Source organism: Lonchura striata, chromosome Z, assembly GCF_050655825.1.
Source record: "Lonchura striata isolate lonStrDom1 chromosome Z, ASM5065582v1, whole genome shotgun sequence".
Lineage (NCBI taxonomy): Eukaryota > Metazoa > Chordata > Aves > Passeriformes > Estrildidae > Lonchura > Lonchura striata.
Genome location: NC_140740.1, coordinates 62,855,962 through 62,883,101, shown reverse-complemented (window position 1 = coordinate 62,883,101; position 27,140 = coordinate 62,855,962).

Sequence of the window (27,140 nt, the reverse complement as noted above, 5' to 3'; positions counted from 1 at the left end):
AGATGGTTACTAAGAACTGCTTTGCTGTGGGATTGAAAGACTGGGAAGTCCTGCATTGTAGATGACTCATAAAGCTCTGTGGAAGCATTTATTTCTGTGATCATTCTGGGATAAGATTATATGTTAAATTAAATTATTTTTTGCTCAATTTATTCACTTATTCTTTTTCCTTTAAGGTAACAGTCTAAGACTATGTCCTTGTGGTCTGTTTCTCAAAGATATAGGTTTGCTCTGTACAAACTCTGAATACACTAGAATTTTCTGCATGGGTTAGCTCAAGACTGAGCTCAAGATAATAAATTCTGCCTCTAATTAGTGCATATTAAACTGGGCTTTTTGCAATGCTGAAGTATTATCAGGGCTTTGCATTCACACTATTATGGTCAAGGAGAGCATGGACAGACCAAGCTAGTTAAACAATTAAAAATTTGTCCATCTTGCTTACAGTAGTTTTCATGTGCTCTATCTTTGAACACTTTACATATGCAAAACTTGACTGACCTAAGCATATGACTAATGGTATTTCCACAGCTTTCTGCAGCTTGGACAAAGTAAAAGGCTTTATGCTCCCAAGAAAATACAGCAAAGCCTGAATGGAAAAACCTCTTGACCTCACCATCTTTTACTGTCCATAAGTGTCCAGATACACACAGAAATTTTCTGTTCAGTTAAATAAAGTGGTAAGTGACTGAAAGCGGGGACTTGTAATGGGAAATGTCAGGCAACCTCAAATTGAGGCAACTTTATGAGTACTGTCTAGGAAAAAGCTGAGGATGTACTCTTCATTCTTTTTAGTTCAGAGGAGCATGTGATTCTACAGCAGAATTACTGGAGGATCATTTGGCATAGACTATCATGAAAGAGTCTTTTCTTTTTTGCTGTCTGTACAGAGATGCTGAGGCAGGGAATTGTGAAAAATTATTAAAAACTCAACAGGCATTATAAGACGTGGACTCTTCATCTGTATACACAAATTATATGGATACAGAGTATATCTGATACTATTTAATCCTAAACAGCATTCACTCACTCCACTGCAAAATACAAACCTAAAGTCAGACAAAATTGTAATATTTATTACATGCAGATCTCAACATTAATATCCATCCAGTGAAGCAAACAACTTCGCCTTCATCATGGAGAATCACAACTTAAAACAGCCATAAGTAAGTCAGTGGGACATAACCAAGCAAAATATAGAATAAACTCAGTCCTTCTGATACAGTGCAGTTGCCTGTTAAAGAGGGAAACTATAAGGCAGTTTTCAAAGAAGAACTACTTTGAAGGTGCTATTGATCTCACAAAGGTGAGACTGAACCACAAAGATGCTTTCTTTAAAGTGGAAGACTTGAATCCTTTAGTTCCACAGGCAAGGCTTGACATTAAGTAAGTCCAAGGAAAATCCTGGATAGTCCTTCAAGTAAGGAAAGAAATTGCCTATAATGCATAGCAGTCTGCTACAGTGAGAGTCAAGAACAATAGGGGAGAAAGTCAAAAGATGAATTCTAGCCACATTGTGAAGGCCTCTGGCAAGGGTAAGCTTTCTATATTGGATGCTAATTCTCAGATACATTTCAATGTCTTTTTTGAGCCTGTTGCTCCACATAGTGTTTTTTGCAACCTTTTACATTGCTTGACATGTGTATAGTTCATCAGGCAAATTTAAATGTAATTGCTAAGGTGACAAAAAGGAGTGGGAAGGGCAGGAGTTTGTGAAAACATACAGAATTTGCAGATTAAGAATCAAGGTTTCTGGTTTTCCTGTCCCTGATTATAACAGATGTCTGTTTCTTAAACCCTAGTGAAACAGGAGGTTTTCTGGATCCTGGTTTTAATCTCTTATTCATGTTTGTATGAATGTGGGTGTTTTCAGGACATCCCTGGACAGTTATTAAACCACTGACCGGTGGAGGCTCTGCTACAGATGAATTTAATTCAAGACTGGTGCTATTATATTAATGGGCTTAATTTAAACAGGACTAGCCTTGCTGGCCAAATTACTGCCATTTAAATCAATTGGCTTAGGAGAAAAAACAGCCTGACCATAGCCATTAGCCTTCAATTTATTACTGTATCAGTTTTAAAATGGGTAAGGCATATTGTTCAGTGTCTGTCCTCCTGTCTTTCCTTTGGTGCTGCTTCCTCTCCCCACCACACAGTAATAAAAGACCTACAGGGCAAAGAAAAAAAGAAAATCTGAAACATCACATTAATTTAAAGTCAATGTTTCATGAGCAAAGACCAGGTATCTCATGAAAGAGACTCTCCATAGGATCCAACACTTGCCTTTGATGTCACCTCATTAAATTGAGATTCAAATGATCTAACAGATGTATTAGTTTAAAAAGACAATTTACTGCATTTTTTTACGATATAAAAAAGTCGCAATGTCTTTTTTTTTTAACACATTTCAACCTGATTCAAATAGAAAAGCAAAAGGGAAGAAAATGCTTTAGATGTGCTCTTTTGATTTTTTCCAATCTTGCCTGAATAAAATGGAATGGGAGATCAAGAACACTCAATTAATTTCAACACTGGGTGTCAGAGGGAAAAGGAGAGGAGGAGGGGGGATATTATAGATGCACAACACTTAACAAATGCATAGACTGAAAGAAGGAAATATGGAGGGGAGAGAGATAAAAAACCATGTCTATATTTTATTGCACTCAGTAAGCTTTTCACTTGTATTTATAGCTGCAATTATATCTCAATGAGGTTTGTCTACAGTGTTGGCTTCACGCTAATTTTCCCCCTCACTGCATTCTTGGAATAGCCTCGGACTGTTTATGAACCAGACATATTGACCTCATTTACAGCTAGCAGTTTAAATCCATAATTTTTCCACCCACAATCCCTCTTTGACATTCCGGCAATGCGACCGGCTCACTGAGACTGAACTAAAAGTCTCACACTTCATTGAACACCATTATGCGGCTTTATGCTTATAAGCCTGTTTCCCTCAGCTGCCTTTCAGCTTTGCTGGAGATCTGTTTGGCCACAGGCCGGCAGTGATTAACTGGAAGAATCCAATAAATCAGCCTGTCAGCCAGCAGGCTCTCCTCACTGTGTCTACAAATCGACATTTGGATTTGCACTCTCTTTTTTTCCATCCCCCTTTGCTCTCCCTCCTTTCCTCGCCTGCCTCCCTGCTTCTCTTTATTCAGCCCCCATCATCATCTCCCCCTCCTCCCTCACACACCCTCGCCGAGGGCAGCAGGTTGCCCCTTTTCTCCCCACTAAAAGTTGAGCTTGAAAGAAGGTATTGTTAGCATGGCTGGACCTTGCAAACAGTCCTTTGGTGAAACAAGTTGGTTTTGAATGGTGTGCTATGCCAGTGGGCACTCTATTTCCCCATTTCATTTAAATTCCATCCTCCCCACACTGCACACACACACACACACACACATCTCATTAACTTCGCTGTTCCCCTTACATCAGACAGAGAGTAATGGAGGTGATTGAGAGGCAGAGAAGATTGACTTTCTTGCACTGGCTTCCCCATCTGCTGTTAAAACAATAGGCATAGACAGAGCCCAGGAAAACAGGGCTGCCTGCCACGGAGCACAAGAGCAATGGCTCATCAAGCTCTGTGTGACCTGACCCTTTCTGCTGCTTTTATATTAGAAAACTATAATTAGGTCCTCTGCTTGTTCATTTGTATGGGTTCCTTTTCCTTTGATTCAGGTCTTTGGTAAGTACTGCACTGGCAGCTGGCCTGCTCCCACCATGGCTTGCTTGTGGACACTTCCAAATCTGCCCACTGCTGTTAGACAGAGATCTTGATTGCCCCTTCTCTCTTCCCCCACTTTGGTTATGATTCTGAGAGAAGGAAACCTGGACCCCAAGCACCTCCTATTTTATGGCTCTGGATGCCCAGACAGGGGCACTTCCCTCCTCCAGAATTCTGGGCTTCATTTTGGGCAGTGCTGAACTCTTCTCCATTGGTATACCCACTGGGGTCACCCTGTTCTTCCATCCAGGATTACATCTGTTCTCCGAGCACAAATATTTTCTTGATGTCTGTTAACCAAAGTGCTGCCTAGCAGCTGGGGGAAAGGGAACCACCACAGACTGACATTTTCTGGGACAGCCTCACTGGGAGCTCTTCCTTGCCACCACAGAACGGTTACATCCACAGCATGTGTGGCACAGAGGGGAAAGACCTGGGCTGAAGGTGATGAGCTGCCTTCTGTTAGCCAAACAATCACTAGCTGTGACAGGTGGTAACATTGGATATGTCTGCCATCTCTCCAAATGTTCCCAGAAAAGACAGAGAAAGCTGGACAGACCTGCCTGTCTCATCTTTGGATGAAATTTAAAAATTAAACCCCAAATGTTTGGGGTTCTCAAATTCACACAAAAGAAATTGCAAAACCTTGCAGGCTTATTTATTGTCTTCCTTTCTTCTGGGTAAGGATATTCACCCTCTACTACCAACTTCTGCCATTCACAATCTCAGTACTGAGAATCCAACATTTAACCTATACAACATTTACCCTATACAACATTTACCCTAATGCTCACCACTGTAGACCCTAATACAGGGATGGAAGGGCTACTGGGAACTCTGCCTGCCCCATTACCCATGGGTGTGCTGGCCCTCTTAGTCCCAGCATGACCTTTGACTAAAGCTGCCATTTGGCTCTGTGGGAAGAGATTAGGTTATATCAGTAAAATTAATTGAAACTAGGATATGAGAGACGCACACAGGTCAAAAAATATTAAATTTACAGGAAGTAGGAGGGTCTGGTAGCTCGTAATTACGCCCCCACTATGAAGGCAGTATGTTGTGGGATGCAGGCAAACATAATTATCTTGTGAAGTTTAACTGGTGGGTTCCTTTTACTTTCTCCTCAGAGGGCAGCCAGAGTAGCTTTCTCATCAAAACCCACTACTATCATAATTTTTTCTTCTTCTCTGTGGTTTCACTGGAAACGGTGACTACTTCTCTCTCTTTTAATTTACATTGCATTGCTTTATTAAAAAAAGAAGAAAAAAGTGTGTGAAATGTCTTGCTTCAGGTCAGAAGATAATTTTATTTAGATCGCAACAAACCAAATATATAAAAGGAAAGAAAATGGAATTTTCATTGAAGTACAGTACACTGTTATTACCCTATTTGCAAAAAGCCCTCTATATTCTTTGGCAATAACTGATAAAAAAGATGTAGCTCACATGAAGTTTTTCTTTTTAAGAATATGCTTATACTGCATACAACTTCTTGCTATGTTTACTAACCAGCTAACTAACTTAACTAGCCACAGTCCAGATCTTGATATGATACTGTGGTGATATATTTTTCAAATTCATTATAGACAAAAGGCCTTTCTGAAATTTGCTTGCTTTCTATTTTTTCCTGCTCTCATGCTACTTAAAAGAATAAATCTGAGCTGATGATTTACTTTCTCAGAATTGTTCTATGTTCCTCTGACTTCATTCTCCATGAATTAAAAAATCGCATTTTGCCTTTATATATCAGGTCTCTCCCTGATTTTATCTTGCTCTTTGGCCTTTTCTATTTTATATTTATTTCTCTCACAAGAAAATATGTTAGGTCAAATTTACAGACTTTGAAAATGGTTTTGAATCAGTTTCTGTTATAGCATGAAATTTTGAAATTATTATAATTTATGAGTTTTCCTTCTCTATAGAAATTGTACCAAGAAATTACTTACACTTTTTTTGTTGTTAAAACTTCTATAGTTCTAAACTTCTATAAAACTCTTACTATGAAATAAAAGAAATTAAAAAGCAGCAGGTTTTGAGAAATAAAAATCAAAATTGTTCAGATTTTTTTCTCTACCTCAAATTAATTTTCACTTTTCAATAAGCCTTAATTTTTAAATATTTTGTGTGCTAATCATTGTTAGATTCCTCAATAGCACTGAATGTTAAATGAGTAATTTTGGGTTGATGTCAATGTCTAATTTTAGTATATCTCACCCTTCTCTCTTAAGTTCAGTTTATGTTCAGTTTGATATGAAGTAAAATGATATTTCAAGCAGGAGAGTCTGAATTAGAAAGAAAATTAATTATTTTATGCTTAATATATAGGTTTTCTTGCACTTCTTATTGCATAAAGAATTACAGCTCTTATAACTAGACCTGTGCACACCCTACAGTTGTCCTTGGTAGCTGAGGACTTGAGAAAAGGAGTTCCAGCAGATTTGGTGGCTAGGTTGAAGAAAATTAGACAGAAGGAAGATTGTGTAGAATGCCTTCCTAGAACGAGAGAATAGAAGAATACCAAAACCAAACTCTTACTAGCCATGGTCTGGGATTCCTGCTCCTCCTTGATACATGAGCTGACCCTTACAGAGATCCTGTTTGGTCAAGATCTGCTTGCAGCGTCTGGGCAACACCCAGAGAGCTTTGTACAGCTGGGGCCACCCAGGTGTATGCCCAAGGAAATCAAGCAGCTGTGGCTATGGCAGAGGTGGACAGAAGAAGCTGTAGGTTATTTATTCCCCTCAATAGACGGTAAAATTCTGGTCTGCCTCTCTTAGCAACCAGGGTTGCTCAGGAGTGACTATGCCTGCAGTATTTTTGCTGTTTGTAGCATTACTTAGCACTGCCTGCCCCAGGGCCTGGCAGAGGTTACGAAGAGGTCAAGCTGCCAGAAACCTGTCCCTGCTAAGAGTGATGACTTAAGTCTGTACCTCTTATTATGCTCCTAATCTCTCTATTGCTTAAACAGTGTGCAAGAAGATATTTCTGAGTATTTGGATGTAAGTATCTGGGTAGTTTAAAACCTACAAAATACAATAAAATGGATTAATTAATACTGTGATTTTGCAGTACTGATCCTGGAAACATCTGCAAGGTAGTGTCTACCACTATGAAGTGGAGCTCCCTAGCCAAATGGACATTTTTATGCTAAAAATGATGGAATTCGGTCTGATGTCCACTTTGAATCATTATTCCAAACGGCAGTATGCTATTTCTTTTTTTACTGACTTATATTATTGATTGTCTTTTGTGACTCAGTCAACAAATAGACTAATCCTGGGTGTCCTTTCAAGCCAGATCTGGAGGGTCTAAGTTGCATCTAAATATAACCTAAAGGGAGGAACTGATTGCCTTTTAACTATGCTAGCTTTATTATTTCAGCATTATATGAGCATCAAACTAAACTGCTCCAGCAGCTGCTGCTAAATTTGCAAGGCTTCAGAAGCTGCTAAACATCGTACTCTAGCTTAGATGGAAAGGTAAACCATTGCTTGATTTTTTTTTCTGTACAGCAGAGTGCCTTCAAGTTATCTCATTAAGACTGTATTTCACAGCTATGATGCTGCCACTTCCCTGCAGGCCTCAATATCTTTGATCAGTGATCCAGCCTGAAAGTAGAGGCTGGAGGCTGAGTCCCAGGAGGCACAATAATATGTGTTCTTGGTCCCTTTTCCTAAGGAGAAGCTAACTAGTCTGTTCCTTGTCCTCTGATACAGAAAGAAATAGCCCGTTTTTTTTACACACACAGTCCCAACACTTCAGATTTGTTGCTGCCCTGCCTCCTTCACGAGCTGGGTTCTGGCTGTCTTGGCAGGACCAGGAGCACAAGGGTAGCAGAAGAGGCAGCATTTCAGGAGTCACTCTGACAGGGTAACAGTGACAGAAGTCTAGTGCTGAGGGTTCACAGCAGTGGGAACAATAGCTGAGAACACCAAGTGCAGCCTGTAAATAGGGAAGGGCATGCTCCAAGCACCCTTGTGTCTTGCTTGACATTTGACGCTGCTCAGAAAAAGAGTTGCCCGCTTTTCCACTGCTGAGGCCTGTAAAGGGTGCATGCTCTTGCCTGTATCATGCCCATATTCATGACAAATTGAACACAAAATCTTGTATGCTTTCTAAGCATATAATTTCAGGTATTAGATGGGCTGCTGGGAAGCTACATTTTATCTTGTAACTCTCATATCTCTCAGATAGCCCAATTGGAGCACACGTAAAATCTGAATACAGAGTCATATATGACACTTTTTTTAATTGCTAAAGTAAAGCATTTTCAATTTATGGCAAAGAGGCTTCTGCTGCTGACATTAGAAAACCAGTAATATGTCCATACTGTAACCACTTAATTATACACAGAGGCATAATCACATAATGTGTCACTACTCTCTAAAAAAAATTCTGCCTGTGAAACTTGTACAGAGACATCCACAGAAATATGAACAGTATTGCATTCTCACAAATGTAATTTTCAGAAGTGACTGAAAAAAACACAGCTTCCTTCCTTTGGGGACTATCCCAGTATCAAAACTGGTTTTGTCCTAAGCTGAAGAACAGAAGAATCTTTATAGAACAGAATATTATCTAGGCTATATCAAGAGTTATCATAAGAAGGTATTTTAATTTCCGTCAGTGTGAAACCTTGTCTGCTTCACCACTCCTCAATGGAATAGCGTATGTTTTCTAATGGGAAAAAGACTGATTTGGCACAATTTGTTTCTGCCATTTGAAATTTAACTTGATTTTTTAATGAGGTGAGATGTTAACAGTTTGCTTTTCTATCTCCATTTGCACTCAGGCATTCCATAAATAAACAAAACTCCCTTCTTATTTTTGCAGAAGCCAACCCAATAAATCATACATGATTAGCTGTTTGAATACCATTAAAGTATTATTTTTCTAAGGTACCTATCTCACCTCTAGTGTCACCTAGAATAAAAGCACATTGTGGTGAGGAGTATTGTGAGGAAAAATTATTTTCATTATCTGTACACAAAATTGCACCCTCTTTGACTGTTATGAAAGGTCAGGCAAGATCTGAGTGATACCATCCAGCCCAGACTAGGTTGTGGACAACTGAACAATACAATTTATACTATTAACAGCTTTAAAAAATAATACCTGCGCTACCACCTGATTTATTTTTGTTTGTTTGTGCAAAGCTTCAGGAGCTGATAAGGCTAGACCTGTGTGAGTGTAAGGCTCACTGAAATGGGCTGAGAAAACCTGAGAGATACCCCATTATGATTACCAAGTATTATTAGAGGGAAAGAAATTATAGGAAATTAGATGAACTAATTCTTCTGTTAGGATGACCCCTAGAATTCCTTCTCTCCACCAGTACAGCATATTCCCCATTAGTGGGGTCTCCTTGAAAGAGTGGTCAAGGGGTCATATTGATCAAAATAAACTGAAATACCTATGACATAATACATGTATTCACAGCAAGATATGTAAAAATGGAAGGAAAATAATTAGCAATTCCAAGCATTATGGTGATGATGAGACACCTGCAGGATAATCATCCAAATCAAATATTTGTCTCAACTTCTTCAGATGATCAATCTCTTCCGGCAGCCGCTGAATGTCAGTGGTACAGAGCGTGTGCTGAAAGGCAAAGCTGCCAGCTTGACAAAGGCATGAATCCTCCTCCCACATGCAGCAGCAAAGTCCTCTTTCCCTCTCACTATCAGGCTTTGCCCTCAGTGGAAGTGTAAATGCTGAAGAGAATCAATGATATTGCATTGCATGAAAATAGATAACCTAATTTACTTAATGCTTGGTCACAAAATTTCCACACGGGTAGTCGTACTAAATTTGTAGAAATTATTTTTCTTCATCTATACAGTACTTTATCTAAAAGATATTTGCTTTCAATATGTGATATTTTGTCTCAGTTAGAAAACTTCTCTTCTGAAACTGCTCAGTATTTTTAAAAGCTTATTCAAAGAAAGACTAGCTTGAAGGCAGGCCAAATATAGAACAATGTGCTGATTTTCCTCAGGTATCTAGGAAAATAATTAAGTTGGTTTTTCTCCCCCCTAATTCACTGAAAAGGCATATTCATTTGACTGGGAATTTCACCTGTGTCTAGGACAGATAGCTATCTTCCAAAAATCAGGGGAGATTAAATCAGACATTTTAAAAATGTTTCCAGGTTTGGCCTTTTGCACAAGAATCATGGAGATTTACACACTAAATGCAATTTATTCTTTTTCTACAAAAAAAAAAAGTCAAGTTGGTACCTTTTGTGTTGACAAATGTTGCCACATTGGAGGAAACATATACAATCAATTGTGGATGCTTCCAAAGTCCATTTGGGGTTCACATGCCTGCTGTCAGATGTTGTCAAGTAAAGTTGCTGAATCAATATCTAAATCTGTTTCCTTTCTGCTTCTAACATCGTGGCCAATTTCTACAGTTGTGATATCCACTCTTCACTTTCTCAGCAAAGGTTTTGTGTGGCTCTCTGGGGTCACAGAAATAATGACCTGGAGTATGTGTAGGTTTAAGAGATATTTATACATCCTACAGGGTGTGCCTGCTTTTTTAACCTTCCTGACAAGAAACATATCCTGAAATCATCATACATGTGAGCTAGAGCTTTCAAAATCTGTTAGATTCCTGAGTAGTCACATAGGCTCAGGAGACCTGAAAGTGAGTAGTAATTGAATTTTTATCAATGAAAATGTCTCATGTAGAATTTCCAAGACCAACTTATTTCTGAAAATTTGACACTTCATGCCTGTGTGTAACTCCACCGTAGGCAGCAATAACAAAGTGTTCTGGGTTTACTCTCTTTTATGAGGTTAGAAATTCATGTGGATAAAATTTAGGTGCTCTGAAATATAGACAATGAGTACATTTGTCATCTTGTCAATCTACCTCCCTGTATTTAATTGCTTTTCATGTAATTTAGCTGAGGACCATCGGGAAAAAAAATTAAAAATTAAACTAACAGACATGAACTCTCTCCCTTCTTCCCTCCATTCTGTATTTTGAATCCTGGGTATCATATAAATATATAAATATATAAATATAGATGTGTATACTTTGGTGATAATTAAGGTTCAGAGAGAGATGGATAATCCAAGTAACTTCTTGGAAACTACTGCTGTTTTGACTGACCCTTGTCTCCAAAACTTCTAAGATTTCAATTGTTCAGATTGTGGCTTACCCATTGTTTTTGATAAGTCCAGTTAACATGTTTTCAGATATAGCAAGTATTATATGACCATACTACACAAATGGTTTGTGACTTCCCTCTGAGAAAATATGTGTTTAAACAGCATAATTCAGCCAAGTAGTTCCAATTTTATTTTCACTTCCAAAGTGAAGTGAAAATAAAAGGACTTGACAGAAGGAAGGCATGCTCATGCTCATTTTAGCTTACTTAGAAGTCTGTTTGCACATTGATAACATATTGCTACTCTAGAGAATGGGACAGGGATGGTTTGCCAAACACTCAGATAACTTATATATGATATGGATTACACATGGCTTCTTTCTCCCCCTTGCCACCCAAACTGATGAAGTAGTGGCATAAATTCCTAAGATCCTGTTTCTTCCTCTTTAGCTATAAATCTGGCAGAAAAATAAAATCCGTGTGTTGGGTTTTTTTCACTTTGCATATCATGAGCCTAGAGATAGATCAGAAGACAATATGAATATGAATTAGAGTGAACGTGACAACAGCCTGTAGCCACACTTCCTTGGGCTGTATTCTTGTTAAATCTTGCTAGCTAAGCAGTCAGACATTTCCTGATACTTAAGTGGAAGGACTCAGGTGTATTTAGTAGGAGTGACTCTGCCGAATTTGCTTGTTGATGTGGAGCTAATAGGTCACTGCTCATGGCATTATCACTGTCTATGGCTTCTAAATATGCTATTAAGAGAATGTGTCAAGCTGAATTTTGAACTTTGAATGGAAAATCTCATTTCATAAGAAGCACTTTATATATTATATCTCAACATAACTATATAACTTTAGCAGTAATTCCACTCAAATTCATTATTCAATAGAACTGTTAATACTTTGTCCCCTTTTTTGTGACATGCTAACATTTCTAGAGGGGACTCTTTTTCAGTTTGTGGGACCAATAGTTTAAGATTTGAGAGTGCATTTTTCTTTGAGTCATAGTAAAATGCCTATCCCTCATCTTTTCTTCCCAGACACTGAGCAGGAGAATTCAAATATGGTAATAAAGTAGATAATGAGAAAAAAAAAATCTGTGTATGTAGACAGGAACTAAGAGAATTATAAAAATTAATTTTACATGAGATCTGCAAATGAAATCTCATTCCTAATACTGATCAGTGTCTTCTTTGGAATTCTAATGTGTCACATCCCCAAGTTTGAAAATGTTTCCTTCATTTTGTTCATGTTCTTTGTGAAATGCTCCTTTCTTAAAAACAATCCAGAACAATTTCAGTTATGACTTTTGACTCAATTCTTAAGTTTAGTTATTATTTAACCAGTGATTTCTCTAGAAAAGATAAAATAGTTATCTGAATGTATCCACCTTTATTTGCTGTTGGTTTGGGGGTTTTTTACTTTATCCTTTCTGTTCAGGTCAAGAACTTTTCACTGGGCATCTGTCTGCCAGAATACCTAGGAATGGTTCACACTGCAAAATATAGTGCAACATATTTTAGTAGTCCATAAAATGATGATGTGGAAGATCTTTGCTGCAGGTGATATGTTGATACACACACAAAATGATAGATTTAAACTACCTTTAAAGATGTAAAAAAAACCCAGTCTAGAGATCTAGCAATGTGCAAAACAGCAGCAACAACAAATCTTTGTATTAATTGATTTTAATCTTTGTGTCTCCTGAGGCCAGGATGAATTATTTATTTATGTTTTATATATAGACATTTCTTATAGAGATATAGACATGACCTTTGAACATTATGTGTGTACATTATGTTATAATAATCTTCAAAATGAATTCTTTACCTTAATGATCTTTAATTTTTAGTATTCCTACTATATCTGGTATAATTTTAATTGCAAGAAAACTAGTCCATAAATCACAGGCCTTTAATATTTCTTTGACTATGTAATTTTAATTCATGTAAAAATTATGTTTGTACATCAGAGACGTGACAAAAACTATATATTTTTTGTTAATTTCCTGTCTTGTTAGTTTTATGGCTGGCAGATTTGGTCTCCCAAAGACTAAAGTTTAGATGAGAATGGATTAGGAAAGAAAGTTTGGAAGCTAGATTAGATGAGCTTTTTACCAGATGCTGGTGTTTTTAGCTCTGCTGTGAGAATCTGTGGCAATGTAATTGAGAAGGTAGGTAACTGCCTTAATTTAATGTCTTGAGTGTCACTTCAAGTCAGGTATTTGAGTAGTCTTTATTTTAACTTTTGTCTGGTTCAGGTTGTCCTTATCTTGGTAGTCTACAGGGAAAAAAACCAAAAAACCTTAGGAATGTTCATATTTACATTTGATTTACTGCCTTGTTTTTACCAAGTGATTCACACCAAATAAACTAAAATTTTATACTCACTTATACCTCAAAAAGCTAAATAATTGCATTTTTGAACTTCTATTATATCATATAGAGAGAGAGTAAAAAAGGTAGTTTTTTTCAGGATGCAAAATTTTCCTGATTCACAATTAAACAAATAAATAAATTTATAAAAGGTAAAGCAAGGTGCAATTTCAATTATTTAATACTATTATTTCAAAACTCCAAAGGTGAAAGTAGTCTAAATTAGTGCAGTATGAAGAACTGGACATATTTTTATGTTGAATTCAGCCACTGGCAAGATAAATGTTTCTTCCTTGATTGTTCGTACCATACCGCTGTATAATAGCTGGGGCATCCCAGTGATCTGTTCATCCTTTTGACTGAACTTTCAAAACTAGCTAGGAGCTTTTACCCCCCATACTTCTCTCTGCATAATCTTCAAAATTTAAAAAGCCTGTAAAAGGGGAACATATTTTTACTGGCAATGCTTTGCTGACAGCTTTATACCATAAAGCAGTCATGTTCACCCTTCTTCCTTCTCTAGTGTCATATTGAATATTTTTCCTGATCACTCTTATTTGGCAGTGCTCAGCCTGGCTATTTAAGGGCCAGATAAAATGGCACTGTTCTGATGGTTTTTGGTAAAAAAAACAAATATCAAAAATATTCACATTTCTTTGAACAAAAGATATTTAATTCTTTGGTGCACTTAAGCAAAAAAGCCAAAAAAAAATCAAAGAAAAAGAAAAAAAACAACAACAACAACAACAACAAAAAAAAAAAACAGAGAGATCTTTAATCACTGAGGTTCAAAACTTTTGAACCCCAAATCTTCAGGAAAAGTACTTGAAACAAGATGAGTGGCTGGTAGCTGTAGCTCTGTAAAGGCTGTCTGGGAATGATATTGAGCCTTGTGTAGAACAAATACTCTGTGAGTTCTTCAGAGAGTACTCAGTGTGGCAGGAAGGGAGGAACAGTGTATGGAGAGCCTGCAATGACACTCTGCTAAAGTGTCTGCCATGAACCTCAGAACCGTGTCTGTGCAGAGCTCTGTGAATCTGAGAAAAGAGAGCTGATGAACAAACTCAATATCTCTTTAATCACCTACTATCTCAAATGCTTCTTGAGCATAGTTCAAGAACTATGTGAGATGGATTAACCAAGAATCAGTGACCTCCAAGACTGAACAAATAGAACTAGAGACATTTTGTGAAAAAAGTAGTTGAAAATACCTGGGAATAAGAAAACCCTAAAGATGAAGACATTTAGCATTTTTCCTCTGCAGATTTGGATTCTTTCCTTAGGCTATAATATGAATGGAAATTAATACAGTGATCTTTCCCAAGGGTTTTATTCATAGCTGAGTAGGACTGTCTATGTTGACCTCAGTGACAACCTGTCTTGCATTCCTAGTCTCATTTGGACTGTTTCATGTTTCAAAACCTGTAATATAATTTGCTATATTTAAAAATTACTGCATTATAGCCATCCAGGAATAGAATTATAGGGAGAAAGGGAGCTCAGCTTCTGAAAACATGAGCAGCATTACTGTAATGTTTATTCAGCACTAGAGAAATTAAACATTTCTTTTACAATAATTCCTGTCTAACTCCTTCTGCTGAGTATCATATAAAGACTTTTTCTGTCATAAGTCTTTTAATGAACATGAATTATAAAATTACTTGAGATTTACTCTCTCGTAACTTTTTCATCATTGAGTTAAAGAATCAAAGGCATGAAGGAGATGGAGATATAAAGCACAAAGACTATAAATTATATAGAAACAAATCTATAGTCACAAACACAGAACTGGCTATTCTAATGTTAATTTTCCCTTCCAACATCACATGAAGAAAGTGTTGAGCTCTCTTAGTTTTTCACAAAAGTGAACTTTCTCATATTGCAAGTCAACCCCAAGGATTCCCAAATATCTAAAATTATCTGTAGCAGACTTCCCTCCTGCAGTCTTGTTTTCAGTCTTATGCCAATGGTGCTGCATTTGCTCTTCATTACACAGGTATCTGGGTTTTTTCCATCTCAAATTGCAAGGTCTTCCTTTTCTTCTAATTTCCATATTGATATTTCTAAGATTCTTGTGCAATTTTGCTTTTTCATTCTGGGTCAATTTTTTTCCTGTTTTCTGTGTAACAGGTCTTCCCACATCAACAATACAAAGTATACCTTCAAATAAAATAAGTAGCACTGTCATAAGGTACAGTCTTATGAAAACTTAGAATTCCATTCAGGGCAAAATAAAAATTTCTGGGGGTGCAGTGAAGCACTAAGATATTCTTCTGCTGCTTTTCTTTTATTTTTCTTGCTTCCTTGTGTTCAAAATGCAAAGTCCTTATTTTCTCTCATTGACTGATCACAGAGAAATATGTATGTAGAAGTGAGAAGGGGAGGAAGAAGAGAAAAGAGTTTCCTTTAGTAAAGATCTTTCCTCTGAATTTGAAGTATCCCAGAATCAGGATGAGGCATCGAGGCTCAGCAGAGAGAGCAGCAACAAGCCGAGTTTGATGCCTATCCCTGCTTATTCTTTCCTGACCTGCTTCTACCCCCAAAAAAGGTTAAGCTGCATGTGAAGCACAAAGAGGTCTTGAAGGGTCTAGCCAATAAATCCTTTCCCTTTTGCAGCACTGGGAGTGGAGGAAAGCAAGTACAATTGGCCTGAACCAGCTTTAAATCAGTAACTGTTTTTTTGTTGTTTTGTTGGTTTTTTTTTTCTTTTCACAATGATTAGCATTAATAAGAATGACAATAAAAATGTATCTGCTCTAAAGTTACTTTGGTAGTTGATTTGTACTCACTCATCTCTTAATTTCATAGATACTTAAGAGGCTTAAAGTCCTTCAAAAACAGTACTTAAGGACTTGATTCTTTCACTTTCTTTCCACAGTTCCCTTCTTTCTGGTCCTCAAAACACATTTTAAAAACAAAGCTCTCCAGATAGTCTTGTCCTCTGTCTATTTAGCACCCTCTCTATATTTTTGTCACTGTGATTCTGACACATTCATCTCTATCAGTTGCCTCCCAGCTGTTTGGTCACTAGCTCAGGAATCTGTGTTCCACAGGCAGCTGTCACTAATTTTCTTACATCCTTTATATCCTCCTTGTCATTCCCTCTGATTTATATATATGTTCTATGTCATATTTCTGTTTCTTCAGACATTTTTCCTTAACTTTGGTGTCTGATTGTTTATTCAGGGTAACACAAAACTGCCAATATAGATGTGTAAAATGTCTTGTGTTTTAAAGAGCATTGCATCTCCACATTCACCTAATCACGGCTCCTTTGACCCTGGGTGATTAAGAACTTGTCCACAGAATGGTTTTCACATTCATATGTCACATGGACCCAGCAGTTGACTAAATATAAGTGTGTGCTTTATTTTGAACTGTCCCCTTGGGATATAACCGTTACAGACACTACAGTTACCATTCAATTATCCTCTCCCTTCCTCTCCCTTCTTTCACAAGGATCTGTTTTTACAGTATTTTTAAGGGAGACAAAAATAAAAATATAACAATTTCAATTTAAAAAAAAAAAGGAAAAAGAAAAAGCATAATGCCCTACCATCTCTTTATACTGTCCCCCATAATTTTCTGTAGTCAGTTTTGGATGTTAAAAAAGTTATTAGAAGCATCTTAGGAGAGAGAGGGCAAATAGGCTTCTAGAAAAGAAAGTAAGCCTAAGGCAAAAAAAACCTGAAGAGATGTCCTGAACTCTGAATTCTAGTATTACCTTTGGAAAAAAAGTCACTCTAAACCATAGTACCTACTGCTTATTTTTTGAAATGAATAAGTAATTTCACCATCCTTTGCTGAGAACAAAGTATAATGCAAATGGTGACAATCTTTTGTAAATTTCACAAGTATTATCCATGTTTGTGGTGCCTAATTTGGGACAGAATTAGATATTTGTATGATTTTTGCTACATCTTACTTTATGACAAAAGGAACCTTGAACTTATTATATCAAACACTTGCTGGATTACTTCTAAGAAATGTACTTGCCTCTCAATCCATCCAAATGGATAAAAATGCAGTTGGCAAGGAAACAGATCCATAAAAAGAGAAGAATGGCTGTTTTTCAGCACAAAGTTCCTCGAGCACAAACAGTATCACAGCAGAACTGAACCTAGAAAGAAGAAGCTGTCCTACTTGTCCCTGAGAGCACAAGCTTATCCTTACATTCTATTTCTGAACATCCTTTAAAACCTGGCAGAAAAAATGAAAGCAATAACTAACAAGACCTTTCGTACTTCTAATTTCAGGTGGCAGATTGTACTTTTATTATTTCTAAAGCAGCTTGTAAGATGCTTTGCATCTAATCTACAAAGTTTGATTTATCTCTTGGTCAAGCTTTGATGGAATTTCTTATTTTCAGCTGTTCTATTCTAACAAGTGTCCACAAAAATGATGTCAGACTCCTTGTGATGTCAGAGTTAAATCTGCAATGGCTTCCATGATTTATTCTTAATCTACTCCAGCTAGAAAATACTCTCAGAATGTCAGCCCCATAGAAACTCATTATACCAATTACATGATGGCAGCATTTGTCAGAGTTATTTATTCACTGTTTCAATGGAGAATTACTGGGTACATGAAGATGCAGTTGTCTTATATGTTACCAGCAAGAAATTAGTTGGTACTGACATATTTACTATATTCCGTACCTCATAAGCAATGCTTTTTCTGAGCATTTACACCTCTAAAAAGCTTTATATGGGTTTAGGTGGCATGTGTGTCTCATTGTGCATTGTCAATAACATGTTGAAACAATGCAGGCACTTTCCTCATTGTGCTTGGGACCTAGCGGTAACTGTATTCACAAGCATTAATCATCCATGATGATTAATCCATAGCAATGACCTATCTTCCTTGTCATATATCATGGCAGAGATTTCATTTGTGTCCTATGGGGTGCACTCATCCTTATTCTTGAGAACACATCCCTTCTACAGGGTGAAAGGTGAATGAGACTTTGCACTGCTTTTAGGTTTTCCTCTAATGATGATCCATTTGTTGTGTATATAAAGTGTCAAATATGGCAGCTACCTAACTTCCAAACTGACTTGGAGAAGAACAGATCAGGAGAATTACATGACTTTAGATAACATTTTACTATAACACTGTTGAAATGGAGCATATGTGTTAAATACATAGAATATGGTATAGTTCATCTAGCTGGCACACTGTTAGTCCAGCTAACACTTTCTGTCTGAGTGAATTCACCTCATTTTTTTATATTTATTGGGTCAGGAGAGAGAGGGGTGGGGGTATAATTACTGATACAAAGAAATGAAGGGAAATATATTTGTATAGCATATTCATTACCATTGACCTAGATGAAAAACTATCCTGAAATTTAAGGGTAAATGAAATTACTTTAGCTTGTAGGGCTAGACACTGTTGACTGAATATCTTGTTTATATGTTTGGAATCTTGAAAGAGAACAACTGTTCCAGGCATGGCACTGATGCTTATAACCTCTGCAACATTAGCAGACTGAGACAGAAAGTGTTTCAGAAAAGGTCAAGACAAGCTCTTCTTTAAAGGTGACACAAGAAATTATATAGATGACCACAGTTTACTTAGAGATGACTAGCATATCATGTTAATGTGATTACTGTATGGAATAATTGCACTTTATGTCAGCAATTCTGGTGACATGGTCTTCATGAGATATTTCTCACTACCAAAAAGCTGAAAGCATGTCAGCCCAAACTTCTGTGTTAAATTGTAAAATCAGCGACATTGTGTTAATAATTTTTTTTTTTTTCTTTACTTTCTCTCTGATCATAGAATAGCTGTGCAGCCTGGGCTACAGAGCATGAGAGACAGTGAGGCCGGGTGTGCGGCAGCCCTGGCTGTGTGTGGGCAGGGCAGGGCAGGGTGGGGCAGGGAGGGGCAGGGTGGGGCAGGGTGGGGCAGGGCAGGGTGGGGCAGGGCGGGGCAGGGTGGGACAGGGCAGGGCAGGGTGTGGCAGGGCAGGGTGGGGCAGGGCGGGGCAGGGTGGGACAGGGCAGGGTGGGGCAGGGTGAGGCAGGGTGGGGCAGGGCAGGGCAGGGTGAGGCAGGGTGGGGCAGGGTGTGGCAGGGCAGGGTGGGGCAGGGCGGGGCAGGGCAGGGCGGGGCAGGGTGAGGCAGGGCGGGGCAGGGCAGGGCAGGGCAGGGCAGGGTTGGGCAGGGCAGGGCAGGGCAGGGTGGGGCAGGGCAGGGTGGGGCAGGGCAGGGCAGGGTTGGGCAGGGTGGGGCAGGGCAGGGCAGGGCAGGGTTGGGCAGGGTGGGGCAGGGCAGGGCAGGGCAGGGTTGGGCAGGGCGGGGCAGGGTGGGCCCGGCCCCGCTGAGGCGCTGCCCGCACAGCCCCGCCCCGGCCATGTCCCAGCCCCACGGTGGCCACGGGCCCCAGCCCGCCCGAGGCCGAGCTCACAGCCACCCTGGAGCCCCGGGATGGCCTCGCCGTGCCCAAATGACCGCAGGGCCCACCTGGGGAAGGGCCCAGGAAGGCCAAAGGGTATTTCAACAAAAGCCTGTGGCAAGCACACGTCCTGAACCTACCTCCTCTTGGAAATTCTACCAGCTGAACACCACTGGAACCAGCAATGGCAGCTATGTTTGTTCTTTTCTATATCTTTTCTGTCTTCTTCTCTTTCTCTTTCTCTTTCTGCTTCTTCTTCTAATTCCCTCTTCCTGGAGTTTTACAAAAGTTAACATCAGATGGGCTTAGAGTTTGTTAACTACAATTAAATGAGCTAAGTTAATCCTTTGTGAGATGTTTTATGCTGATTGGATGATGCTTTACACTTTTGCCAGCATACTCTTATTTTCTGAAGGTCATCAGTAAAGTTTTTTGTTGTTTGACCTCTTGAGAATATTTTGTCAATATTTTTCCTTTGCATCTAACTCAGGGTCCTACAAAAAACCATAAGTTCTTTGAAGAGTCTCAACAAGCAAGACTTTGGGGCCTTAAAAAGTGCATTTACCCACTTACAATCTTCATGCTATATTTTTGTTATAATTGTCACAGCCGTAAACCAAATACAATGTACAGGCAAGTTGCAGGCAATCCAGGAGACTCCTGAAATGCATGGAGGATAACCTCCTGAGGCAAGTAGCTGTGCCACTGGGGATGATGTGATACTGGACCTGATTATCACCAACAAGTAAGTATTGGCAATAAGTTTGTTGGTTAGCAGACCAGCTGGGGACATCAAGAGGCAGATTAAGCTGCAGTGATCATGCATGGGTAGAGTTTGCAAACCTGAGGAATATGGACCAGGGCCCTGAATTTTAGGAAGAGGAGTTAATCTACAGGGCCTTGTGGGAAACTGCTCTCTGGAACAGGAAAGGAGAACAGAGCTGGCGGATCTTTAAGGACACTTTTCATAGAGCACAACAGCTCTCAAATCTCATGTGTAGGATGACAGCAAAGGATGCCAAGATATGGATGAATCAAGAGCTGCTAGTCTGACTTAAGCATAAAAAGCAAATACACAGTCTGTGTAAGTAGAAGGAGGTAACCTGGAAAGAATATAGGGACACAGTCAAGTTGTGTAAGGATGGGGTGAGGAGGGTCAAAGCATGGCTGAACATTAATTTGACAAGATTAATAATAAAGGCTTCTGCAGGTATATCAGCCATAACAGGAAGACCAACCACACTGATGAACACAAATGATAAATGGTAACTATGGGCAGGGAGAAAGCAGAGGCACTGCTCCATATCTGGAATTGTTAAAAGCCAGGTTGTATGGGGCCCTGAGCAACCTGATCTAGTAAGTGGTAACCCTCTCCACAACAGGGACTATGTGATAATTAAGGTCTTTCTAACCCTAAAAATTTTATGATTTTATTATTAATTCTATTCTATAAAAATATGTATGAGTTTCCAAAATAATTGGACATAGAAATTTGTACTTATTGTTATAAATTCATTTTATTTGCTCAATTCAAGTCTCAGATGACAAGACAATGATGGTTTTAATAAGTTAGATGATGGCTTGTTGAAAGAGTTAGTTGGATTTTTCTTTTTTTAATGGACATCAGAGATTTCCTCATTAAAGAATGCGTAAGGAGAATTAGGATGAAAGAAGTACAATTACTTTTAAATATCTGTCACCAAAACCTGGGTATCAGACTGGTAATAGTCCTTATTTTGAGCTGGGCCAGCAAATGTTACTCATGCCAGATGCTGTCCTCTATTTGATCCCAAAAAAGAACCTAAATGTTTATTAATTGCCATTGGGGTAGCTGACTTCAAAATGTAGATCCTCTGTTTACACAGATGTTGTACAACCATGGAAACCATTAATTTCCCCCAGCAATTTTCTGCAGAGCTTCTGATATATTTTTCTTGTGGTTGTCCAGGACTCTCAAAGCTTGGTAACATTAAGCACCTGCATATTTCACTGCAGTGCCTTACCTGTCCCACATGAAAGGTCTTCTCCAACACATAGTATATTTTTGTCAGGTCAGACCTGGAGCAATTTAAAGACAATTAGAGCTCTGAACCAATGCTCCAGAAGAGTATTCTATGAGGTCTGTTGGAGAACACATTCTCTAATATCTGGATCATAAAAGTGTATTTGCACACTGTTTTTGGGAGATGATCCGACCATCACACTCAAGGATACTTTTATACTGTCTTGTCCTGAGTCCGTTTTTTTGAGGCATACATATTCAGCAGCAGAAAGAGGGTGTTTTCATCTCATAGGATTTCTGTGGGAGAGGAAGAAGATAGGGATTCCAGTTTCTTCTCCAAAAGGCACATAAAACCTAACCTGACTTAAAACAATCGAGTCCAGAGCCCTGTTCTTTTTTTTCTTTCTTGCCTATTTCATTCTTTCTGTGAATTCATATTCAAATTTACTTCTTTTGCTTTATAGCCTTCATTAATTCCAAGTGATGAGTGAAGTTAATGGGAAGTTTTCTTCCCACTGAGGTGCAGATTTAATTCATGCTTAAGAACACAGAGGAAGCCTTGTCTCAAACTGAAAGCAAAGGGAATGCATAGGCTCTTTGAAAGGTAAGGGTTATAAAAATAAATTGCTAACATCTTCACTGTTTGTTTCTCAGGGGCTGAGCTGCCACTAGTACATTATGCATGTTGTTTTTTTAAAGACACTAATTATTTTACATGATGTTTATTAAGCCCTTTATATCATTGCTATTCACCAGCTACCCAAATTCTTCAAGTGCAAGCAAAAGAAATAAAGGTCATCCATGGCTTTGACATGCTTTTGATTAATATGATCTGTATAACATTTACCACAACTCAGAACAGAAGCCATTATTTAAGTAAAGCTGGTTATTGTTCATTAGTACAATGAGTGTGCAGTAAATACAATGAAAGATTGCTCAGTTTACTATATCTTTGTCATCCAAAGCAGCTCTATGAATAACTACAGGGATTTGTCTTTGAATGACTTATTTGCTTGCTGCCTAATAAATAACATGTAATTAGGTTAATATATTGTTTCCTAGTTATGCTAGCAATGTAGTAGAGGAAAATAAAAGGGTGATTTGACATACAAAAGAATGGTAGATAATTTTAGCACAATCCCTTAAAATACTTGGACTCATTAGGTATGGTTTAAACTGCTAGGAGGTCTATGTATAAAGGAAAATCAGGAGATAGGTTTAATGAGTTCCATATTACTCAGGTCATGAGTTATTACACAGGTAGTATAAAACTGCAGCAACTATTCTGCAATGAATAAAAGACCCATGGTGACCTGACCCTGGAGAATGAAAATATACTGTGCTAGATTACAAGTCTGGACGTTTTACTCAATCTACCAACATTTTTTCTGGAACATATATTTCAGGATCAGCAGAGAATAAGTGTCCATTTGCATGAGATGGCTCCACTGGAAATAAATGTTTGATGAAATGTCTTGAAAAGATCTCATGGCACTCAGAGGAGTTGCTTATTTACTGTGTTGAACAGGCTAAATGCCATGATGTGTAAAGGCAGTGACAAAAAACAGCAGTAGGAAAAAAAATATTAGGTCTTTACTAAGAAAGCAATGAATATGAAGTAGAACTCAGAAACAATGTAGAACTCTGTATTAGAAACAATGAGGAACAGTGGTCTTTAGACATCTGAGTAGAGGCATGAGTGGTCGTTATTCACATGCAATTTTCCTCTCCTAATGAAAGTATCTTATTTATTCTGTAATGTCACAGGTTTTATGAATTTTCAAACTGGGTCTATAGAGAAAAAAATCTAATTCAATCATGCTTTGCAGCTGAAAACATACTCAAATGATTTCTCCAAGTCTCTTTGGGGTGACAGAGGAATTACAAATAAGGTTTAAGTCTCAGTGACATGGATCTTCTACTGTTTTTCCTTCAGTAGGACCTTTGTTCATGCTTGCTAAGCCTATTTATAAAAGATGTCAAATTCTTGGTCTATATATAAAATATTTGATCTCGCCTGTGAAAGTTGCCACCTCACACAACAAGCTGTTTTTCTGACCCATACTTCTGAGGTAGCATGGCCTCTGTTGTTGGCAGAGACCAGAGGAGACGGTGTTGTTGTCATAATCAGTAAGTTGCCAGGGACATTGATTTGCCTCGATAAAAATGAAAAGGAATCAGGTATGTCAGGTGGCTGGAGATTTGTCTACACAAATGATGGTTCCTACCATCTGTGAAAGCATGTGTCCCAGGAACAAGGGCTGACTTTGTTGGAAATGATAAAATTTTAAAATTTTTTAATGCAACTTTAGTTAGGGGTTTATTCTCCTTTGCTTGGGGGCAGAGAAATTGAACTTTCTCTTTAAAAGAAAGAGAACTTTCTCTGTTCATCTGGTGATGCCTGACAAGCTACAAATTTGGAGACAGAAGATACACAGGAGATAAACATTAATGAACATAACTCCAAACATCACCCCCTGGAGAGATCAGAGACACCTGGTCTGGGAAAAGATTGATAAGAAAATCAAAGAATAAGGACTAAAGTAGCATTGAAGGTGAAGGGAATTATAAGCAGTAGGAAAACTGAATGCTAAGAACTATGTAATTTAAGAGCAGTGTATGAGACATTCTTTGGGCTCTGCCTGTATATGTATGTGAAAAATCTGGTAAAGAACCATGTGTGATGGAATAATTTTCACTGCACAACCCAGACATGTGTAGATGAAATTATTTCTGTTGCACATCCTAGCAAGAATAAAGTGACCCTTGATCCTCTAACACTGAAGAGATGTTGTTGGAGCATTTCTTTCTTTCCCACATTTTGGTGACAACTTGATTGAAAGAGGCTTCATTGGTGAGTGTCAGCTCTCTTGCTGTCTGCTGAATCTGGCTGAGATAGATCTAATATTCTATGTGCTAGCTCATTATGTGCTGCTTCTTTATTTCCTTATTTGGTAAAACTGTGTTGATACACCAGTGTTTTGTCTGTTGCTGAAAAATACCTGAACAACTTCAAGGTATTCTGGTTTTTGTCCCCTGTTCCCAAACTGGGCAGCCTTAGGAAGGTCAAAAAATTGAGAGAAGACACAGCCACAACAGCTGATCAGATCTGACCAAAGCGATATCTTATACATAATTTGTCATGTTCAGCAACAAAAGTTCAAGGGAAGAGGAAGACAAGGAAGACATCTGGTGTGGTGTTTGTCCTCCCAATTAGCTGTTATGTGTGCTCAGGCTCTACTTTCCAGGAAGTGGCTGGACACCAACTACCCATGGCAAGTAGTAAACAAATTCCTTTGTTTTGCTTGCATGCACATCTTTTGTTTCACCTATTAAACTGTCTTTAACTTAATCCATGAGCTCACTCACTTTCTTTCTATTGTGTCCTGATCTTACAGATGTGTGGTGCTCAGTTTTTTGCTAGTCAACCCACCATATTTCCCTTGTAAACTTGGGAGAGGTAACATACAATTTTAGAAAAGTAGATTGTAAGTCCAACCACAGTTCCAGGACTTCTCCATCTCCTTTTGCATCTTGCATGGTATTTTGGTTTGAAAGCAAAACTAGTGAGAGACTCTACATTGGAAATACTCTACATCAGAAATACAATTTATTGGGAAAAGGGAAAACAAACAAAATATATGCAATATTATAAAAGGATGACTACTGACAAAGTCAGAATACAACTTGATACTTTTTTGGCTAGTGTGTGATTGGAGTGGCTTCAGTCTTCTTGGAGTGGCAGATGTGCTTTCTGTTTGTGTAGTGGTCCTGTAGAAAAGGTGTAGTTGGTCTAGTAGAAAACCCCAGCTGTGTTTTCTTGGAAACCTGTGGGAAGGCTGCTTCGCCGTCTAGAAATTCCAGGGTATATCTAGGTGGGAATGCCTAGCTCCTCCCCCCTGTGTGGAGCATCTCACCATGGGCTGATGTCATTCTGAGTCACGAGTTGTGTCCTTGGTCACCAGTTAAACAGAACTGGCTCTGTACGGAGTTATCTCTGAGTCATGTGGCAAGACTTTTATGGGCCGATTGACAGGAGATAAGGAAAACTGCCCAGAGGGCAACTGCTACACAGATGGTACTGGAAAACGTCTTGCCTTTCAATCTCGGACACATGGTATGTGTTTTGCACCACAATCTATTCTCTGCAATTTCAAAACCAGCTTGTATTCCCTAAGAGTGGCTAAAGGCAACTGACTCTGCACACACTTTTGAACATCTAGCCCTAAGGCTCTGGCAAATGCACTAAGGCAAGGAATTTTAGAGATGAGGTTGTTCCTTTTGTCCTTGCCTCACCCCATCGGATTTACTAGCAACTACTATTCACTGTCTGGCCTGTATCACACGATGTTCTCCCTGTCCTCTGCATTGCCAGAGGCACAGAACGACAGAGAAAAGTGATCAGTTCCCAGTTTGAAGTGAAATGGCAGGTCAGGAATAAGCAGGAATATAAAATATGACTTTGGTGTGCAACACCTGATATGTTTTGAAATCTGCAGTGTACCAAATTTGAGAACAAGCTGATACTTACCCCTCAATTGCATGCTTCCCAAATACTTTCAGTCACTTTTCATGGACTGTTTAGTAAATAACTGATTTTATTACATGTTTACCTTGCTTAATAGCATTATTTAATGCTGTGTGTTATTTTGGGCAAAGTTGTTATAGGTTTTTAATAGGGAACTGCATCAAATTTAGGACATATACTGCTGGATCTTCAACAGGTATGATTTAACTAATTAATAAATCATTTACAGGAAACGATTCTTTATTTATTGTCCCACTGCAAATTGATCCTCTGCAAGTTTATCTCCTGTCAATAATGCTTTAAGCTTGTGGACTTGTTTATTTAAACGCTCTAGACAACCATCATATAAATTTTACATTATATCCTTTTAGATCAACTGCCTGTATGAGCAAATTTTAAATATATGGATATGCACACAAACACATACATGCATGTCTGTTTAAGGCCAAGTTTCTTGTACAAGAAGAATCTTAAAATCTGACTTGTAAGGGCCTTTCATTACCCTCCATCTTCCCTTTATATTTTTGCACACAGTGAAAAGGACCAACATGGCCCCTTTTCAGTGTTTAAGTATGCCCAGTTCAGGGAAGTGAGTGCTAGCGAATATTCTGGTTCATTCTGCTGAACCAGAATGAACCAGAACAGGAATGAAATATTTGCTTAAATTTTTTGCTAATGCACTTTAATGCAGTGCTTACACTAGTGCTTGTGTTAATTCAGTATCAATTAGCTGAAATTCAGCAAGGTGATCAAGAGCATAATGTAACACTGCACAGTCCCCCTATTTCATCACCAGTAGCTCCAAAACTTGAAGTTAAGCATATATTTAACTATTTTACTGAGCTACGTCTTTAGTGAATATGTTCTATTTAACGTTTCCTAAAGTTAATTTTCCAAGCTAAGTATTCTGCCTTCTTTTCAGTTCTTTTCATAGTCTGTGTTTGCCACTGCCCATGAAATAATTAATCAAGAGGGAAA